Source organism: Aethalodelphis obliquidens, unplaced genomic scaffold, assembly GCF_003676395.1.
Source record: "Aethalodelphis obliquidens isolate GAN/ISIS:26980383/991018 unplaced genomic scaffold, ASM367639v1 scaffold29, whole genome shotgun sequence".
Classification (NCBI taxonomy): domain Eukaryota; kingdom Metazoa; phylum Chordata; class Mammalia; order Artiodactyla; family Delphinidae; genus Aethalodelphis; species Aethalodelphis obliquidens.
Window position 1 is genome coordinate 22408429 of NW_020837973.1, and position 20867 is coordinate 22429295.

Sequence of the window (20867 nt, forward strand, 5' to 3'; positions counted from 1 at the left end):
GCAAAATAGCTTTTTAAAAAATGGATGACTTTTCTTAAAAAAGAAAACATTGTAGGTTCTAAGTGAATAGGTTGGAAAGCCATATGTGAGTGTTCAAAGTTATTGTAAATTTTTATCAAGTTAATACAAAAAAGAAGAGTTTAGAAAAATTATTGGCCTATTGCAAGCAAAATTGAAAGGAATACAAAGAGTTCAGAAATTCAGGCAGTGTTGGATAAGTCAATTGTTTTAATTTCTTTTTAAGAGCAAGAAAACCCTCCTAAAACTTCCTTAGTTAACTTAACTCCAAATATGATTAGCCAATATTGTAATCCAGGCCAAAGCCTATATCATTAGAAAGGAACACATTCTAATATATAGTGCACAGAAAACACCCATCCCTGTGGTTTATGATTCCATAGTTTCTTGACTCAACAAATTTGCTTTCAGGAAGAATAGGAGAGCATGAATGGATAGTAAAAGAAAAAAAAAAGTGTTTCCTGCATATAACATACAAAAAAACTACTTATGCCTGTGTACATTTTTACCTTTCTCCTGCAGCTAACACCTCCTCACTCAAATCTGCGCTCTTATACACAACTTATGATCTTCCAAACGTAACATATTGTTTCAAGTCTGTATTTTCTTATGCTACCTTTTTACTGATCTGCACTCTGAGACTTGGTCTACCAAAGGAATGCTTTAACCTAATAGACTCCACTCAAGTAACTGCCTCTGAGAGAGCCTTCCTTAACCTCTCTTAATCTCTTTCCCAAGACTAGTTGAGTTTACCTCTCTATTTTTATGTCACTATGATGTTTAGGAATTACACCTTTTGTAACCCTTTACTTTTGCTATTATGTTTTATTTATTTATTTTTTACATCTTTATTGGAGTATAATTGCTTTACAATGGTGTGTTAGTTTCTGCTTTATAACAAAGTGAATCAGTTATACATATACATATGTTACCATATCTCTTCCCTCTTGCATCTCCCTCCCTCCCACCCTCCCTATCCCACCCCTCTAGGTGGTCGCAGTGCACCGAGCTGATCTCCCTGTGTTATGTGGCTGCTTCCCACTAGCTATCTATTTTATGTTTGGTAGTGTATATATGTCCATGCCACTCTCTCACTTTGTCACAGCTTACCCTTCCCCCTCCCCATATCCTCAAGTCCATTCTCTGGTAGGTCTATGTCTTTATTCCTGTCTTACCCCGAGGTTCTTCATGACATTTTTTTCCCTTAAATTCCATATATATGTGTTAGCATACGGTATTTGTCTTTCTCTTTCTGACTTACTTCACTCTGTATGACAAACTCTAGGTCCATTCACCTCATTACAAATAACTCAATTTCGTTTCTTTTTATGGCTGAGTAATATTCCATTGTATATATGTGCCACATCTTCTTTATCCATTCATTCAATGATGGACACTTAGGTTGTTTCCATCTCCGGGTTATTGTAAATAGAGCTGCAATGAACATTGTGGTACATGACTCTTTTTGAATTATGATTTTCTCAGGGTATATGCCCAGTAGTGGGATTGCTGGGTCATATGGTAGTTCTATTTGTAGTTTTTTAAGGAACCTCCATACTGTTCTCCATAGTGGCTGTACCAATTCACATCGCCACCAGCAGTGCAAGAGTGTTCCCTTTTCTCCACACCCTCTCCAGCATTTATTGTTTCTAGATTTTTTGATGATGGCCATTCTGACTGGTGTGAGATGATATCTCATTGTAGTTTTGATTTGCATTTCTCTAATGATTAATGATGTTGAGCATTCTTTCATGTGTTTGTTGGCAGTCTGTATATCTTCTTTGGAGAAATGTCTATTTAGGTCTTCTGCCCACTTTTGGATTGGGTTGTTTGTTTTTTTTGTTATTGAGCTGCATGAGCTGCTTGTAAATTTTGGAGATTAATCCTTTGTCAGTTGCTTCATTTGAAAATATTTTCTCCCATTCTGAGGGCTGTCTTTTCATCTTGCTTATGGTTTCCTTTGCTGTGCAAAAGCTTTGAAGTTTCATTAGGTCCCATTTGTTTATTTTTGTTTTTATTTCCATTTCTCTAGGAGGTGGGTCAAAAAGGACCTTGCTGTGATTTATGTCATAGAGTGTTCTGCCTATGTTTTCCTCTAAGAGTATGATAGTTTCTGGCCTTACATTTAGGTCTTTAATCCATTTTGAGCTTATTTTTGTGTATGGTGTTAGGGAGTGACCTAATCTCATATTTTTACATGTACCTGTCCAGTTTTCCCAGCACCACTTATTGAAGAGGCTGTCTTTTCTCCATTGTATATTCTTGCCTCCTTTATCAAAGATAAGGTGACCATATGTGCGTGGGTTTATCTCTGGGCTTTCTATCCTGTTCCATTGATCTATCTTTCTGTTTTTGTGCCAGTACCATACTGTCTTGATTACTGTAGCTTTGTAGTATAGTCTGAAGTCAGGGAGCCTGATTCCTCCAGCTCTGTTTTTTGTTCTCAAGATTGCTTTGGCTATTCGGGTTCTTTAGTGTTTCCATACAAATTGTGAAATTTTTTGTTCTAGTTCTGTGAAAAATGCCAGTGGTAGTTTGACAGGGATTGCATTGAATCTGTAGATTGCTTTGGGTAGTATAGTCATTTTCACAATGTTGATTCTTCCAGTCCAAGAACATGGTATATCTCTCCATCTGTTTGTATCATCTTTAATTTCTTTTATCAGTGTCTTATAATGTTCTGCATACAGGTCTTTTGTCTCCTTAGGTAGGTTTATTCCTAGATATTTTATTCTTTTTGTTGGAATGGTAAATGGGAGTGTTTTCTTGATTTAACTTTCAGATTTTTCATTAGTGTATAGGAATGCCAGAGATATCTATACATTAATTTTGTATCCTGCTACTTTACCAAATTCATTGATTAGGTCTAGTAGTTTTCTGGTAGCATCTTTAGGATTCTCTATGTATAGTATCATGTCATCTGCAAACAGTGACAGCTTTACTTCTTCTTTTCCGATTTGGATTCCTTTTATTTCCTTTTCTTCTCTGATTGCTGTGGCTAAAACTTCCAAAACTATGTTGAATAAGAGTGGTGAGAGTGGGCAACCTTGTCTTTTTCCTGATCTTAGTGGAAATGGTTTCAGTTTTTCACCATTGAGGACGATGTTGGCTGTGGGTTTGTCATATATGGCCTTTATTATGTTGAGGAAAGTTCCCTCTATGCCTACTTTCTGGAGAGTTTTTATCATAAATGGCTGTTGAATTTTGTCGAATGATTTCTCTGCATGTATTGAGATGACCATATGGTTTTTCTCCTTCAGTTTGTTAATATGGTATATCACATTGATTGATTTGTGTATATTGAAGAATCCTTGCATTCCTGGAATAAACCCCACTTGATCATGGTGTATGATCCTTTTAATGTGCTGTTGGATTCTGTTTGCTAGTATTTTGTTGAGGGTTTCTGCACCTGTGTTCATCTGTAATATTGGCCTGTAGTTTTCTTTTTTTGTGACGTCTTTCTCTGGTTTTGGTATCAGGGTGATGGTGGCCTCGTAGAATGAGTTTGGGAGTGTTCCTCCCTCTGCTATATTTTGGAATAGTTTGAGAAAGATAGGTGTTAGCTCTTCTCTAAATGATTGATAGAATTCACCTGTGAGGCCATCTGGTCCTGGGCTTTTGTTTGTTGGAAGATTTTTAATCACAGTTTCAATTTCAGTGCTTGTGATTGGTCTGTTCATATTTCTATTTCTTCCTGATTCAGTCTTGGCAGGTTGTGCATTTCTAAGAATTTGTCCATTTCTTCCAGGTTGTCCATTTTATTGGCATAGAATTGCTTGTAGTAATCTCTCATGACCTTTTGTATTTCTGCAGTGTCAGTTGTTACTTCTCCTTTTCAATTTCTAATTCTATTGATTTGAGTCTTCTCCCTTTTTTTCTTGATGAGTCTGGCTAATGGTTTATCAATTTTGTTTATCTTCTCAAAGAACCAGCTTTTAGTTTTATTGATCTTTGCTATCATTTCCTTCTTTTCTTTTATTTCTGATCTGATCTTTATGATTTCTTTCCTTCTGCTAACTTTGGAGTTTCTTTGTTCTTCTTTCTCTAATGGCTTTAGGTGCAAGGTTAGGTTATTTATTCGAGATGTTTCCTGTTTCTTAAGGTAGGATTGTATTGCTATAAAATTCCCTCTTAGAACTGCTTTTGCTGCATCCCATAGGTTTTGGGTCATCGTGTCTCCACTGTCATTTGTTTCTAGGTATTTTTGATTTCCTGTTTGGTTTCTTCAGTGATCATTTCGTTATTAAGTAGTGTATTGTTTAGCCTCTGTGTGTTTGTAGTTTTTACAAATCTTTTCCTGTAACTGATATCTAGTCCCATAGCATTGTGGTCCAAAAAGATACTTGATACAATTTCAATTTTCTTAAATTTACCAAGGCTTGATTTGTGACCCAAGATATGATCTATCCTGGAGAATGTTCCATGAGCACTTGAGGAGAAAATATATTCTATTGTTTTTGGATGGAATGTCCTATAAATATCAATTAAGTCCATCTTGTTTAACGTGTCATTTAAAGCTTGTGTTTCCTTATTTATTTTCATTTTGGATGATCTGTCCATTGGTGAAAGTGGGGTGTTAAAGTCCCCTACTATGAATGTGTTACTGTTGATTCTCCCTTTTATGGCTGTTAGTATTTGCCTTAGGTATTGAAGTATTCCTGTGTTGGGTGCATAAATATTTACAATTGTTATATCTTCTTCTTGGATCGATCCCTTGATCATTATGTAGTGTCCTTCTTTGTCTCTTGTAATAGTCTTTATTTTAAAGTCTATTTTGTCTGATATGAGAATTGCTTCTCCAGCTCTCTTTTGGTTTCCGTTTGCAGGGAATATCTTTTTCCATCCCCTCACTTTCAGTCTGTATGTGTCTCAAGGTCTGAAGTGGGTCTCTTGTAGACAGCATATATATGGGTCTTGTTTTTGTATCCATTCAGCTAGTCTGTGTCTTTTGGTGGGAGCATTTAATCCATTTACATTTAAGGTAATTATCGTTATGTATGTTCCTATTCCCATTTTCTTAATTGTTTTGCATTTGTTATTATAGGTCTTTTCCTTCTCTTGTGTTTCTTGCCTAGAGAAGATCCTTTAGCATTTGTTGTAAAGCTGGTTTGGTGGTGCTGAACTCTCTCAACTTTTGCTTGTCTGTAAAGGTTTTAATTTCTCCATCAAATCTGAATGAGATCCTTGCTGGGTAGAGTAATCTTGGTTTTAGGTTTTTCTCCTTCATCACTTAAATATGTCCTGCCAGTCCCTTCTGGCTTGCAGAGTTTCTGCTGAAAGATCAGCTGTTAACCTTATGGGGATTCCCTTGTGTGTTATTTGTTGTTTTTCCCTTGCTGCTTTTAATATGTTTTCTTTGTATTTAATTTTTGACAGTTTGATTAATATGTGTCTTGGCATGCTTCTCCTTGGATTTATCCTGTATGGGACTCTCTGTGATTCCTGGACTTGATTAACTATTTCCTTTCCCATAATAGGGAAGTTTTCAACTATAATCACTTCAAATATTTTCTCAGTCCCTTTCTTTTTCTCTTCTTCTTCTGGGACCCTTATAATTCTAATGTTGGTGCGTTAAAGTTGTCCCAGAGGTCTCTGAGACTGTCCTTAGTTCTTTTCATTCTTTTTTCTTTATTCTGCTCTGCAGTAGTTATTTCCACTATTTTATCTTCCAGGTCACTTATCCTTTCTTCTGTCTCAGTTACTCTGCTATTGATCCCATCTAGAGTATTTTTAATTTCATTTATTGTGTTGTTCATCATTGCTTATTTCATCTTTAGTTCTTCTAGGTCCTTGTTAAATGTTTCTTGCGTCTTCTCTATTCTATTTCCAAGATTTTGGATCATGTCTACTATCATTATTCTGAATTCTTTTTCAGGTAGACTGCCTATTTCTTCTTCATTTGTTAGGTCTGGTGGGTTTTTATCTTGCTCCTTCATCTGCTGTGTGTTTTTCTGTCTTCTCATTTTGCTTATCTTACTGTGTTTGGGGTCTCCTTTTTGGAGGTTGCAGGTTCGTAGTTTCCATTGTTTTTGGTGTTTGTCCCCAGTGGCTAAAGTTGGTTCAGTGGGTTGTGTAGGCTTTCTGGTTGAGGGGACTAGTGCCTGTGTTCTGGTGGATGAGGCTGGATCTTGTCTTTCTGGTGGCCAGGTCCACGTCTGGTGGTGTGTTTTGGGGCATCTGTGGACTTATTATGATTTTAGGCAGCCTCTCTGCTAATAGGTGGGGTTGTGTTCCTGTCTTGCTAGTTGTTTGGCATAGAGTGTCCAGCACTGTAGCTTGCTGGTCGTTGAGTGAAGCTGGGTGTTGGTGGTGAGATGGAGATCTCTGGGAGATTTTTGCCGTTTGATATTACATGGAGCTGGGAGGTCTCTTGTGGACCAGTGTCCTGAAGTTGGCTCTCCCACGTCAGAGGCACAGCACTGACTCCTGGCTGCAGCACCAAGAGCCTTTCATCCACACAGCCGGCCTGCCGGCCCCACGACTGTTGCGGCTTCGGCTGCCGGGGCCCCTCCAGAGCCAGCAGCAGCCTCAGTGAGGCCGCCCTTCCCTCGGGCTCCGGGGCAGTTCTGTGATGGCGGAGGGAAGAGACCACTATTATGTTTTTAAATATGACTTTGCTTCACCAAATTTTGAGTGCCTTTGAAACCAGGTCTTCTGTCTTATAATTGTTATAAGCTCAGTATCCAGCATTTAGTAGACACTAAGTCAATACTTGCCAAATGACAGAATAAAAATAAAACAGGTTTTTTTTGCCTTATACTCAGTTGAATATCACATTAAATGATGACATTTTGAAATAAAAAATTAAGCAGCATATTGCAATTAATGATGTTTTAAAAAATGTTTTCTTCTTCTAAGTTTCTACTTTTCTACTAATAGTTTCCTGTGTTTATGGAAGCTAATTAGTGAAGTGTCTGATTTTCTTCACTAGCCTAAAAAATCTTAGATCTTCACAATGATTTTAATATTTTAGTAGTAAGAGAACTTTATTTTCTTCCTCATTATGCTGTTGATAGGATTCAATTAATCCCATTGTCTAGTTCTATAAATAGCTGCCTTTACAAAAAATTGTTTGCTGTTTTCATTTTATGTTTTCTAGTTGTTCTTCCAAGAAATACCATGTTACAATAATTATATATGTTTATATATATATATATATACACACGTGTATATATATGTGTTTGTGTATATATATATATATATATATATATATATATATATATATATATATAAAGAGGTAAGAGCTGAGATCTGTAGTGTGAGTTAGCAAGCTGAAAATCCAGGAGAGCTAATTGTTTAGTTTCAGTTCAAGTCAGAAGTCTTGAGAACTAGAAAAGCCAATGCTGTGGTTCCAATCCAAAGGTCAGCAGGCTCGAGACATAGGAGGGGCCAATGTTTCAGTTCAATTCTGAAGTCAGGAAAAAAGCCGATCATTCAGTTTGAAGGCTATCAGGCAGAAAGAATTCTCCCTTACTTGGAGGAAGGTAAGCTGTTTTAATTTTTTTTTTTTTTTTTAGTTTAAGTTATCAGCAGATGGTCTCTACATTATAGAGACCAATCTACTTCACTCTACCAATTTAAATGTTAATCACATCCAAAACACCCTCAGAAAAACACTTAGAGTAATGTTTGAAGAAATATCTGGCCACTTTGCAGCCCAGTCAATTTGACACATAAAATTAACAAACAATGTGTCTATAATTGCATTTGCATTGTGCATATAAGGTTTCTATTATAAAAATGTTATAATTATTTCAATTATAATGTTCATGTCACATTTAAAAATATAGGGGAAGAATCTCAAGGCCATATAAGAATATAGAATAACCATAGCTAGAATCACTTGTGGAGAAGGTCAGGGAATAATTGAACAATGAATGTCAGTGGCTGAGTAGAAATACAGCTCAACTATGAATCAGAGGAGAAATGAGTACAGTTCCGATGGTCAGAGAGAAGACAAAAAAACTGTTCTTGGAGTGATTATTTTTATACATTAACCCCCAAATCCAGTGATTTAATGCAATAGGAGTGTCTTTCTTACTCATGGGAGGTCCAAAATGGGTTTGTCTGATGAATATGTGGTCTTATAAATGGTCTTTCAGGTACACAGGTCCCCTCCCCGGTTTGGTCTACCCTGCTTTAGAACTTTGAATCCTCTGAATTCAGCCAGCATGTCTGATAAAGATGGTAGAAATAACACATGGGAAATATTTGGGGCCAGGCCTGGAAGTCATCTGTGTAAATTCTGATGACTTACTTGCCACAACTGAGTCACATGACCACACTAACTGCATAGAGCCTAGGAAAGGAAATCTGGCTCTGTTCAGAAAGAAAAAAAAATGGTTTGGAGAACAAATGGGCAACCTTTGCCACAAATGAGAAGCAAACCACTGCTGATTTTAAAGTGATGAATCGAAAAATTGAGGTTAAAAGACCAGAGGGTCTTTTCTGAAATCTGTGTGCATGGTATATTGCCGTATCTAAAGATAATACAATGAGCAAATTCAAAATTAAAATTTATCCCTTGAAAAATCATTCTCATTCATCGTCTATAAAGTATATAATTCTCTATTATATATTTCTTCAAATAAAGACATTTTATAAAAAATTGCCAATAAATAAATGAATTAACATAATAAAAACAAACAATATTCCTGAAGATATATAATAAATGGTCATGACATTTGCCCCCATAGTTTATGCCTAAACTTTAGCAGTATATTTTTAACCCTGAGTCAACAGAAAAAAAGAAGTTATGAATTAGATTCTGATTAAAAAGAAAATCTTCCCCAAAACTTATGAGAATCAATAGGGGTTTTAGAAAAAAAACAATAAATACACAAAACTTTTTGGGTATCACTGAAGTTAAGAGAAATGAAAATTAAACTACCCAAAATATTTGATTTTGCTATTAGAATTTGAAAAGACAATTATGAAAATAAACATTGAGCCTGAAGGGCAATTTTTAAAGGTAAATATTAATTTTGAAAATTAAAGAACAAGGACATAGATAGGTAGAAAATTGAAATAAAAGTACTATCATCTTCCTCTGCCAAATTCTTACCAAAATAAGATTTAAATTATGCATTTATGTATATGTGTGTATATATGTTTGTTAGTTGTTAGCTTGTGCAAGTGTGCTTTATATGTATATATGTACTATATATATATAGTAATTAAAATATGTGGCTTTAAGCTTAAGTAACTGTTACTCATGTCAGCTATAGTCTGGACTATAGCCATAATGAATAGCTTGATAAGTGCTTAATAAGTTTATGATATTATCACCACATATTATCCAGTATAGAATATCCTTTTTAAACAAATATTCATAATAAAAAGGTATTTTAGATTTATTTAGACATAGATACTAAGAATATATCATTTTAAAATTAAATATATGGTCAATGAGAAAATAAAACGGTTAAGGTTTTTTAAAATACTTTTCCCACACAGTATCGTCTCTTTCCAGTAAAGAGTCATGAGAATATAGCAGGTTTTTGAGTGTTTTCTCTTTAAGGGCTTTCGTCCAAAAATCTTCAATATTTTCCCAAGTTGTTGACATCCATTTTTATATTTTTGATGCTTGTTTTTTTTTTTTTTTTTTTTTTGCGGTACGCGGGCCTCTCACTATTGTGGCCTCTCCCGTTGCGGAGCACAGGTTCCGGACGCGCAGGCTCAGTGGCCATGGCTCACGGGCCCAGCCGCTGCGCGGCATGTGGGATCTTCCCGGACCAGGGCACGAACTCGTGTCCCCTGCATCGACAGGCAGACTCTCAACCACTGCGCCACAAGGGAAGCCCTTGATGCTTGTTCTTAATCGATGTTTCCTGCAAGTGAACGTTTTCACCCAACAACTAGGACTCATGTGCCTGCTTTCACTGTTTCTTAGTTTGTTGACTAAATTGTTGAGAGTTTACGGTGGGCAGTCATACCACCAAGAATAACAGCCAAGTTGGCACATGCTGGGCTGATAGCAATTTTAAACGTCATTGATTGTCAGACAGTTTCAGTGATATTGAAAAGTGTAAAAAGTAGATTTAACATAGTAATATTAACTTCTTGAAAATGAAGAGATATAGGCACATGAACAATCAATTTTTTCTTTCCTCCAGTTTATACTTTATTAATACAGTTTAATGATAGGAGAGAAATTTATAGTAAAGTGTACATGGAATCAGAGCATAAGGCCACTTTCCATTCTGCTGTTAGATGTGATGCTTTTATAAAAAAAGGTATAATTCAAATTATATATTGATACTTTATAGGATCAACCACACATTCAACATTCCAGAAAGTTCATCATATTTGGTTACATGAAATAGTTTGTATATGAACAGATTCTTTTTCAATGACTGTCAGACAAAGTTTTGTATTTAAAAAAAACGTATATTTGAGTACTTGCTATATTCTGAGACGTGCCTAGGTGTATACATATAAAGATGTGTTAAATTTAATTTCCGACTCTAAAGTATTTCTTAGAAAATGAAGACAACAAGAAATAATCAAGTAAAAGTGCAATAGGGAATGCCATAACTGAGTACAGAACACAGTGCAATGAGTGTGAAGAAGAAAGAATAATGAATTGTCAAGATATACAGACATTTTTAGAACTTGGATTTGTGTGACTTTAAGAGGGAACACCAATGGATAAGGCTATTCCAGCCAGATGAAATAGCATAAGCCAAGACACAGAAGTATGAAACTATATAGGAAGTAGCTTGGCCTGCTGAAATTATTCACTGCATTTACAGAAATGCTATATTAGTAAAAATTATATTATATATCCATATAAGATGTTATATATCCGTGTAAGCATGCTGAGAGTTTTAAGCTTCATCATTGGCACATGATGCAAAAATAAAACTTTGCTGGTATTGTGAAAAATAGGTTAAAGGTAAAAATATTGAAAGTTGACCAGTTATATTGCAAAAAGAGCCTAAACTCAAGATGATGAGGTTTAATTAAGATGTTAAACTTGGCTAGAGATGTTAGAAAATAAAATGGGGAGTCATGGAGAAGGTAAAATTGGCAATTAACTAGGAAACTGGTTAAGAAGGAGAAAAAAGTTAATTAATGAATAAACCCCATAATCAATGATGAGATTTTTTTAAAAGCTCAATTTAAGAGAATTGAGCTTTTAAGGGATTCAAGGGAATCCCCATAAGGTTAACAGCTGATCTTTCTATCTCTCTATAGATAGATGATAAATAGATATTTATAGATGATAAATAGATATGTAGAGATATAGATATATGTATAGAGCTATCATATACATGTGATATCATATATATAATAACATATGATATATTATATATGATATATATGTCATATATGTATGGGCAGAGAGAAAAAGAATAGTCACTAGTACCTTTCAATCTAGCATGCCTTAGATATTATTAAGAGACTGACATTATTCAAAGCCATTAAGCTTAAATAAAATGAGTTAATTCATTTTTTTAAACATTGTTATTTTATCACTATCATTCTCCATGGTATCACTTCAAGTTGTTAAATCTAATCAGTCAATTTATTTATTGTCTTGAAGTAAGGCTTAATGTAATTATTGTTCAATAAATAGTTTTTGACATAGTAAGTAATAGCAATAGTAAAAATAAGATTATCTAATATTTTTTCACAAACAAACAATGACTATTATTCCTGAATCATTTACTACTACAGAAATAACATAGAAACACAGAAAAGGCAGATAAAAGGATGCCAAAGTACCAAAGTATTTTAACGTAAGTAGTAATGAATACACAAAATTTGCTAAAATTATAAAGAATAAAAACATTGCTAAAAGGACAATAAAATGGTACGGATATTCCTACAATAAGAATACTCTGTACATAAAACTATTAATATTATTGTGCTTGGCTTCTAAAATGAAAAATAATCAGAATATTTCATGTAACAATTGCCTGCAAGAATTTTCTCTCTGAAAATCTCTAACGTTTTTAAGTCTCTCAAATTATGTAATCAATCAATGCAAACATTATTTTTGAAACTATCATTTTCCCTTAGAGATAGCAAATGCTTTGAAGATGAAAGGACAATGCATTTAGATGGCTTGTAAAAAGATCTATTTCCAAACACATTCTTCTTAATATTTTTCTTTAGGTAATTTTATAATTATCTCACAACTGATGTAAAAATGAGATTTTGATGTGAATTTTTTCATAATTTGACCACATACTTTGTTTTTTTATACTTATTGATAGTTGGATAACAATACAGTAGAAAATCATACAAGGCAGTGCTGGAAATCTATGTTGCTTGAACTGAAGATTTATTGATAAGACATTGCATCATAATTTGTAAAAGATAGAGAATCACATTGTAGTGAATAAGATTAGTCCTCTCTGCTGTTGAAATAATCAGTAAGTGAGGTAAGCCAGAAAGGGGATGAGGACAATTCCCAACCCCACACATCATTTCTATTGATTATACCCAGATCTTACACTAGCCATGATATGTGCCTGCCCAGATATCCAAAGATTAGATTTGAATCCAACCCTGTGCTGGTGTTTCCTCTTATGTCCATAGATTTCCATTTATCATCAGCAACCAACATAGTGCCCCAAGAGTAACTGAGAATTTTTAAGCATTCTTCAAATGTCCCATAAGTTAAAAGACAAGTTAAAGATGCTCAAACTTCAGCTCTAGGCCAACCTTTAGGTAAACATATTTTAGAAGATATGTATCATTCCCTTAAAAATCAACCGTAAATTAAATAACCCATTGCTGGGTGTAAGACTACCATTAAAAAGCAAATGTAGCAAAGTTATCATTAGATTTATTGACCTTTAAATAATGTAAAGTTTGAACCACTGAGTTTTCTTATATTTCATTTTTTTCTAGAATATTCGTGTGTAACAAATCCATAGTCTGCTATAATCAGAAACCACTGACAGGCCTCCTCGAAAATGTTAATTTGTAAGCCACAATAATGAACCTCTGGCTGAAGTAAAACCATAAGAAACATTTCCCCATAGATTCAGAAGAAATAGGAGTCACTCCTGAGGCTCATTTGCGCTGCATTCTCGCTCCAGGCACAACACGTTAATAAACTCAGTTTTGATTACAACAGAGGTGTGTCCTTGGTTGCCCCCTCTTGGTGGACTCAATAATATTATAGTGCTCACATGTGAGACCCCTTTACTTCCAGCTGTTAGAGACCACCTAGCTTGTTACAGTGAAATACTATGCTGAATATAATCTCAAAGTTTTTCTTGAACCCTGTGCTGTTGTTTATTTTTATTCATAAGATTAAGTATATAATTTAGGAATCTGATCAGATTATGTCATTTTATGTCCCTGAGTGAAACCTGGCCTATATCTTTATTTTCTATTATTGTTTCCCTTTTATATTTGTAGATTTTATTGTTGCTAATAAAAGAAAGTGGCAACAGGTAGGAGAATATGCTCAATAAACCTGACAACATGAATTAGCCCTGAAGGCCAATAAGTAGAACGTCTCAAAACACTGGTGAGCTTTGGACAAATTTGCCTTGGGTCACTACTCAAGACCTCATATGGACTCTTTTCTGTTTGTCTCCCTGAGAATCAATTTGTTTATTCCATCTACCAGGAAGTGCAGCAAGTAAGGTTTACTGATGGTGACAGCTGGCATTTGGTCAGGATATAGACACCCAGGATGTAAAAGCAGCATATTTATTTCCAACTATCTCAGCTCTCATAGGTTGTCCCAGTGGAATCCTCATCCCCACCCAGGGAAATTCATGCTTCATCCATGTACTCTCACCATAGACCTAAACAGCGTTTGTATCTTTTGAAATTTTACACTTTTACCAAACACACTTACATGGACCAAGAGTCAGAGAAGCTGAAGGAAGATCCTAGGGAAGGTGGAATATTTTAAGGGTCAGCAGCTGGGTCATGCTAATAAGATGAGCAAGTAATTAAGTAGCAGTATGTGTGATCTACAAAATGGCTGTTGCTTCACTTCTGTCTTTCAAATACAATCTACCCTCCATATCCACGGATTCTAGGGCTCCACATCCAAGAAGTCAACCAACAACACATTGAAAATTTTGGAAAAAAAGTTCCAGAATTTACAAACATCAAAACTTGAATTTACAGCACTGACAATTATTTACATAGCATTTACTTTGTATTTACAACTATTTACATAGCATTTACATTGTATTAGGTACTATAAGTAGTCTAGAGAGATTTTAAAATATATGAGGATATACATAGATATATCCTCATATACATAGGATAGGATATATATATACATAGTGTTTGTCTATAACTATACATGGTTATAGACAAACACTATGCCATTTTATATAGGGTATTTGAGTATCTGAGGATTTTGGTATCCTTGGGGGTCCTGGAATCAGTCCCCCACAGACACTGAGAGATGACTGTATCATGCACAAGAATCTCTCTTATGACCCATCTTAATGGGAAATCAGTGGGAAAAGGATTTCTGGGAAAGGCAGTTTGGCCTAGCCAAATGGATATATTATAAAAGCACCCAAGTATGTTTTATTGTTATTTAGTATGCTAAAATATCTGTATTGATTAAATGTGTTTGTTTTCTACTTATTTAAAAACTTCTAACATTCTATAAATATATAGATTTGGTAATTTTCTAGGAATTATTCCCTTAAATTAATATGAAAATATTCAGAGAGTAAATTTGTTATTAAATATAAAAATTTGCCAATTGTTACAATATTCCATGGAATAATTATGGGGGGGCTTGGGCACTTTATTGATTATGGTTCAACTATTTTGATCTACATACAAGGATTATTTTGGCTTTCTGTTGCTTCTTCTTCAAACATTGTCAATATTTTTTGCAATTGATATTTCCTGGAAGTACAATAAATCCAATTATTTTAAAGTTTTATTTGTGAAAAATACTTTGTCAAGTACAAAGATTAATTAATGAAAGCAATGTCTTTGCACAATCATCTCCCTGACAGTAAACTGTTTGAATTATGTTGTCATGCTCATATTAGTTAGATAGGGTTTAATTTTTAGGCAATGATAAATATATTCTAGGAATACAACAATAATAATGCATACATATGTTAATTGATGAAAGAGCAAGTATAAATGCATATGTTTTTAATTAATTTATTTTCTGGGTTCACTTACCTTTCTATAATAGCTTACACTTAATTTACATTATGTTCTTCTATGTTTACATCCACGCTAGAGTCTACATGTTCCTGAAAAATTAAATATTTTGTTGCATTAACAATGTCAAGTAGAGTTAGACTCTTCTGTTAACACTTGTTATTATGTAGGCAATCACTAAACATACAATGATTTCATAATGCTATTATGTGCTTCTATGGTGATAAAGAGCTTGTATTGATGGACAAAAATAGTTGAATAAGCGATGGTGTTTCTTGCATTATAAAATCTGTTACCATTATCTGTATAACTCCTTAATCCCATACGTTCATCCTAAATCTTCTCCAAGTACATGAAACCTTAAAATAGACTTTTTTTGTGAAACTCCATAGGCTCTGCAGCTGGTTAATTTGTTCATCTCCAGTAGTGCTGAAATAGACCAGTGACACCTAAATGCACTCTCTGGCATACTGTGAGAGTGCTAACATGTCAATTATAGATGCCTCTGTTAAACTTTCCTGGAATTATGTGTCCCAGGGAGCTAATTTATAGGACTAAAGGATTTGATATAGGTGTCGATTAAGCTGAATTTGGATTTCCCATAATTGGCAAATCTTAATTGAAATGTGCTCTCATTTGTCAGTATAGTCAGTTCCAGTCTTTAGTATATTAATTCTACAATTTTCCTCATTTCTCTTCAACATTTCACTAATAACCTTTATATGAAGTTGAATATGGTATTGTATAGTGACAATTTTTCTCTCATAGAAGACTGTAAAATCTGATGTATGTGATAATTTTACTGGAAAGGAAAGAATGCAGCTGTTTATGGCATTGGAGGACCATGTACAATCCTGCATTATTCCAACCACCCTTCTTCCTATGAATTTTTTTGGGAACATTACTATGCCCTGGGCCAGTGTCTAAAATCAGAAACGCATAGTTTTCTGGTTATCTGGACTGTCACATAAGGCTGAAACTCAAAGTTAAATACAGCCCTTCTACTCTTAAAAAACTCCAATATATTTTTATATATATATATAATATATATTTTTATGAATAGAAAGGCTCTATTTGACTTTTATATTAATTATATAGCTAATGTATATAATTATATAATTAATGTAATTTTATACAATTAAATATAATTAACATATATCATGTTTAATATTATTATATAATTAATACATAAATCCTGCTTTATCCAAACATTTAATGATATTTTTCACTCTACTGGGAAAATATTAACATTTCGTGAGATATTTCTTTTCTGGGATAAATATTAAAAATAATCGATGTCACTTCAGGGCTTAAATGGGAGAAAATTAACTGAATCTTATGGATCAATGAATTCAAACCTTATTAACAACCATGTGGCATTAGTACTATTAATATTCTCATTTTACAGAGAAGGAGAGTGAAACAAAACATGGCTAACTTTGGATCTGGGCCTTTACCAACTTCCTTCCATTTCTTTCCAGAAAGAAGAAAGTGTGAATTTTAACCATTATTAACTAGGGACTGCTATCAATATCTCAGTGCAATACTGACTCCCTAAAAAAGGTCACCAGAAACCTTATTGATTAAGCAAACTAATTTTTAGACCAGTGCAGGTATGGAGAACAATGCCTTGACTGAATCTTAGTGCATCTCAGAAGGGGAAGATACATACAGAATTATCAGAGTCTGGGGCCAACTGGTTTAAAGCAAGTCTTTCATTGTGAGAACTCATTGGGGCTGGAAACATTTTTCACACAAAAGTTTAGGATTGTAGGCACAGGCAGGAAATGGCCTTAATAAGTAAACTTGTCTGATAACCAAACTGCTTGCCCAGGTGAGCAAAATTTTTCCTTTTAGAAGAGCTATTTGCCTAAATAAGCAAATTATGTTATCATATATTGGCTTACAGGATTTCCTTGAATCAAATACAATATCTACCTACTGGTTTCTAGCCCTAAATTCATGAGCAAGAATGTCTAGGGACAAAGTCAAGACAAGTTAAAATGGTAGGAGGGGTGGGGTTCAGTTCTTAGTTAAGATTCCTAGGCTATGTTAATGCAATTCAATTCTCAGTACCTTTCTTGGAAAAGAAAATTTCTCATCTTATCATATGAACAAGTAATACTTAGAAAAGCTGTGGGAAATCTTTGTAAAATATGTGCCAGCTTTCTCTTTGGTGCTTAAGTTCAGAGGAAGAACAGATCATTGATCTTGTGTCAAATAAAAAATCCTGCTTCCCTCCCATCAGTTACTAATCCCTGTTGTGGATAATTGTCCAATGTGGAAATAACTCCCATTATCAATCTAAGACTGTTCTAATACAATAGCCACTAGCCACATATAACTATTTAAATTTGAACTTTGATTAATTCAAATGTAAAACGCAATTCCTCAGTCATCCTAATCACATTTCAAGTGCTTAACAGCTACCTGTGGCTAGTAACTACCATATCAGATAATCCAGAATTGCAGAACATTTCTATCATTAAACAAAGTTCCATGGCACAACTTTGATCAGAGATAATTCTTCATGTTCTGAGAGTTGATTCAGAATATATTCACCTTTAACAAAACATAAATGTCATTTCAGGGCTTTCAGAGCAATAGTCTTATTTATGAATAGGGTTAATGCAAATTGTCATGTAGTGGCATGTCACATTAATTATTATTTTTCATGTGAATGACAGCATGTTTTGCATTCCAATTTTGTATCAAACTCACATTGGACCGTCAATTTTTCCTTTCATTATTTTTTGATAAAAAGCTATTAGGGGCAGTGGGAAATACTTTTTCTCTTAATGTTTCATTGAATGTTCATTAGATATTTATGGGCACACTAAAAATAATACCACTGAGTCATTTCTGGGAAATGCAAGAATACATAAGAAGAATCCCATCATGTGCTATAAAACTTTAATGTATATTAAAATTAAACACCTATGACTTCATAGCTTTACTCTATTCCACGATAGGAAAACAAAAGAATTTCATAAATGAGAGCGAGACATAAGTAGTTGATTCTACTTGATTAGTTTCTTTCAGAACAGAATAATTTAGTTGGAAGTATAAGGAAACAAACTATTTGATCTTTTGCTGTGAAACAGTCCAACATTAACTAAAATTGAGCATCTTCAAGTTTCCATGTAATGTGTGTCCAACACAGACCATCTGATAGGGCAGTAAAGCACTTTTTGGTCTGAGTCTGGGCTAATACATTATTACAAGTTCCTTTTTAAAAAGAAATACTTTGAGATAGTAAATTACCAAACCTTGTCTATTAAACATCAATGGGTAAAGTATGATAAATTAAGAAATAAATGCAGTAAATTATGAATTATCTCATATATACAAGTGTGTTTTCTTATTTTCTAACTGGCTCTTAAGGCTAATTTCACCTAGTTATATTCTTACATTTTTAATAACATCCCCATAAATTGAGTCTCTGAACATTTAGTCACGTCTTCTTTGGTCTTGATCTTCTCAATAAAAACACCTAACTCGTGCTATCTCTCTAAGTTAGCGAAAGTAGAGATACCTCCCCCTGGCAACACACAGTGTGCTCCAAAATGGTAGATGTCACAAGATCAGACAGATGCATTTACCTTGTTCTTTTAAGGTAAATCCTCCAATCCCCTATTTAAAATCTCCTCAACCTCAGCAGATTATCCGCGGAAGAGAGGCGCCTACGACCGAGCCTGCAGTGCGCACGCGCAGTGCACGCCGGCCCGCCGCCGGCCCGCCTTGGCTCTCTGCCCGCTTCCGGCTCTCAGCCAGTCATCCGACAAGCCGCAGCCAGCCGCATCTCTGGCAGCACGTTCAGCTGGCTTGGCAAGAACACTCGCCACAAGAAGGAGCCAGAGCGCTTCCAAATGGTGGCCGAGGGGCTGCGGTCACTGTATCCCCCGGAAGCTGCTGCCCTGGAGGAGCAGTAAGGCTCTCACGAGTTCCACTCCCCGCCGCCGGAGGACTCTGACTCTGACCGTAGCCCAAGCTACTCCTCGTGGGCCTGTACAGTATGCGCAAAACCACCTTCAGGAGGCGTCTGATGAAGAAGGGCTTCCTGGGAATGCGTATAGGGCCGAGCACACCACTGACTCCTTTTTCGCCACCAAACACAGCCTCGCCGAGGATGTGGTGCCCGGCGACACCTGCTCGTTGTGACCTCTGTGGCACCACTTCCACAAGCTCAGCATCTTCGGTACAGATTCCCCAACAGGTTCATGCGTGCCCAACTGCCTAGCCCAGTGTTGGACAGCATACACACCCTCGGCCCTCCCGGGATTCTGTCTGGAAAGAAAGCACCTCAGGAGAGGTTATGACCTTGTGGAGGGCCTGGAGTGGTTCACCAAGCGTGTGGACCGCATCATCCTGCCCTTTGACGCTTCTGAAGTGGGTATCTCCAAAGAGTTCTCAGAGGTCATCAAGGCCCATAGGACAAGAGATGCATTGTGTTGAAGTTCCAGGCCTTGAAGCCCAAACTGCTGGACATGGTGGACGATATGCTGGTCAGTGACACCGCTCGGATGATGGCATGGTGTGCCGGGCCAGGCTGTGAAGGGCCGTGCCTTGTATGGCTCCAGAATAGGCGCTTGAGGCATGACTATGGTGAGGGGCGCGGTGAGGACACTGATGACGTTGAGTGGGTGGTGGACAAGCAGAAGCCCACCTGCAACGAGATCTACGTACTGTCACCTTTCAGCTGTCAGATCATGCGTGCCAGTGCCAAGTAGGAGATGGTGAAGTCCGTGCTGACCCGTACGGTGCCGGGGGAGGTCTGGAAGCTGGCCGATGTAGACCAGGACGGGCTGCTAGGAGATGAGGTATTTGTCCTGGGCAAACACCTCGCCAAAGTCAAGCTCAAGGGCCACAAGGTGCCCGCTGACCTGCCCCCTTGCCTGATCTCATCCTCCAAGCAGAAGCACCAGTGACCCACCCTGCCCCGCCCCCCCCCCCCCAAGCCATCCCAGCACCCGGCCAGGCAGAGACTGAGGAGGGGAAGGGTCACCAGTTCTCAAGGACCCTAAAGACTGAGCGGATGTTTCCTCAGCTTTTGAAAAAGGTAAGGAAAAAAAAATTTTTTTGTATAGGATAACAGCACTGATAAGATAACAGTATTGATATCTATCTACTCCTCACTTGAAATTAGTTTACTATGAGCCAGATACTCCATTAAGCACTTTAATATGTATCATGCCTTTTCATAATTACCAAAGCCCAATGAGAAAAGTTATGTCAAATGCTGGTTATAGGATTTTGAATCTCAGTAAGACACCATAACTTTCTAAAGAGTTTATAGCTAATACATAATAGAACTGTAACTTAAATCTGAATTTCAGGTATCTTGATTTCCAAAATAATGTTTTTTTAAAAAGTTTTAGCTGTAATATACAAGTGCAGGAAATTTAATATCCCAAATCTGTTTATCAAAAAAACTATCATTACCTCCATAATTAAGGGTTTTCTTATCAAGCCATCAAAAAAATCTTACCTTAAGCAGTCCTGCATGCGTGATGTTTTCTATAATTAGTTTTGCTGTTTGGGAATTTAATGTAAACGTGTTTTCTTGTGCCTGGCTTCTTTCATGCAACATAATGTTCTTGAGATTTTTCTGTGTTGCTGCATGCATCATGGTTGATCCTTTGTCATTGCTAAAAAAAAAATCATTGCATAAGTATACTTCCATCTGTTTATCCAGTCTCCCTTTGATGGATATTAGGGTTGCTTCCAAG

At 35.8% G+C, this 20867-nt stretch overlaps 1 pseudogene; it reads left to right on the forward strand.

Annotated features, from left to right (window-relative positions):
• The first annotated feature begins 18704 nt into the window (after positions 1-18704).
• LOC113630202 (EH domain-containing protein 1 pseudogene) lies at positions 18705-20066 on the forward strand (annotated as a pseudogene).
• Positions 20067-20867: the final 801 nt, after the last annotated feature.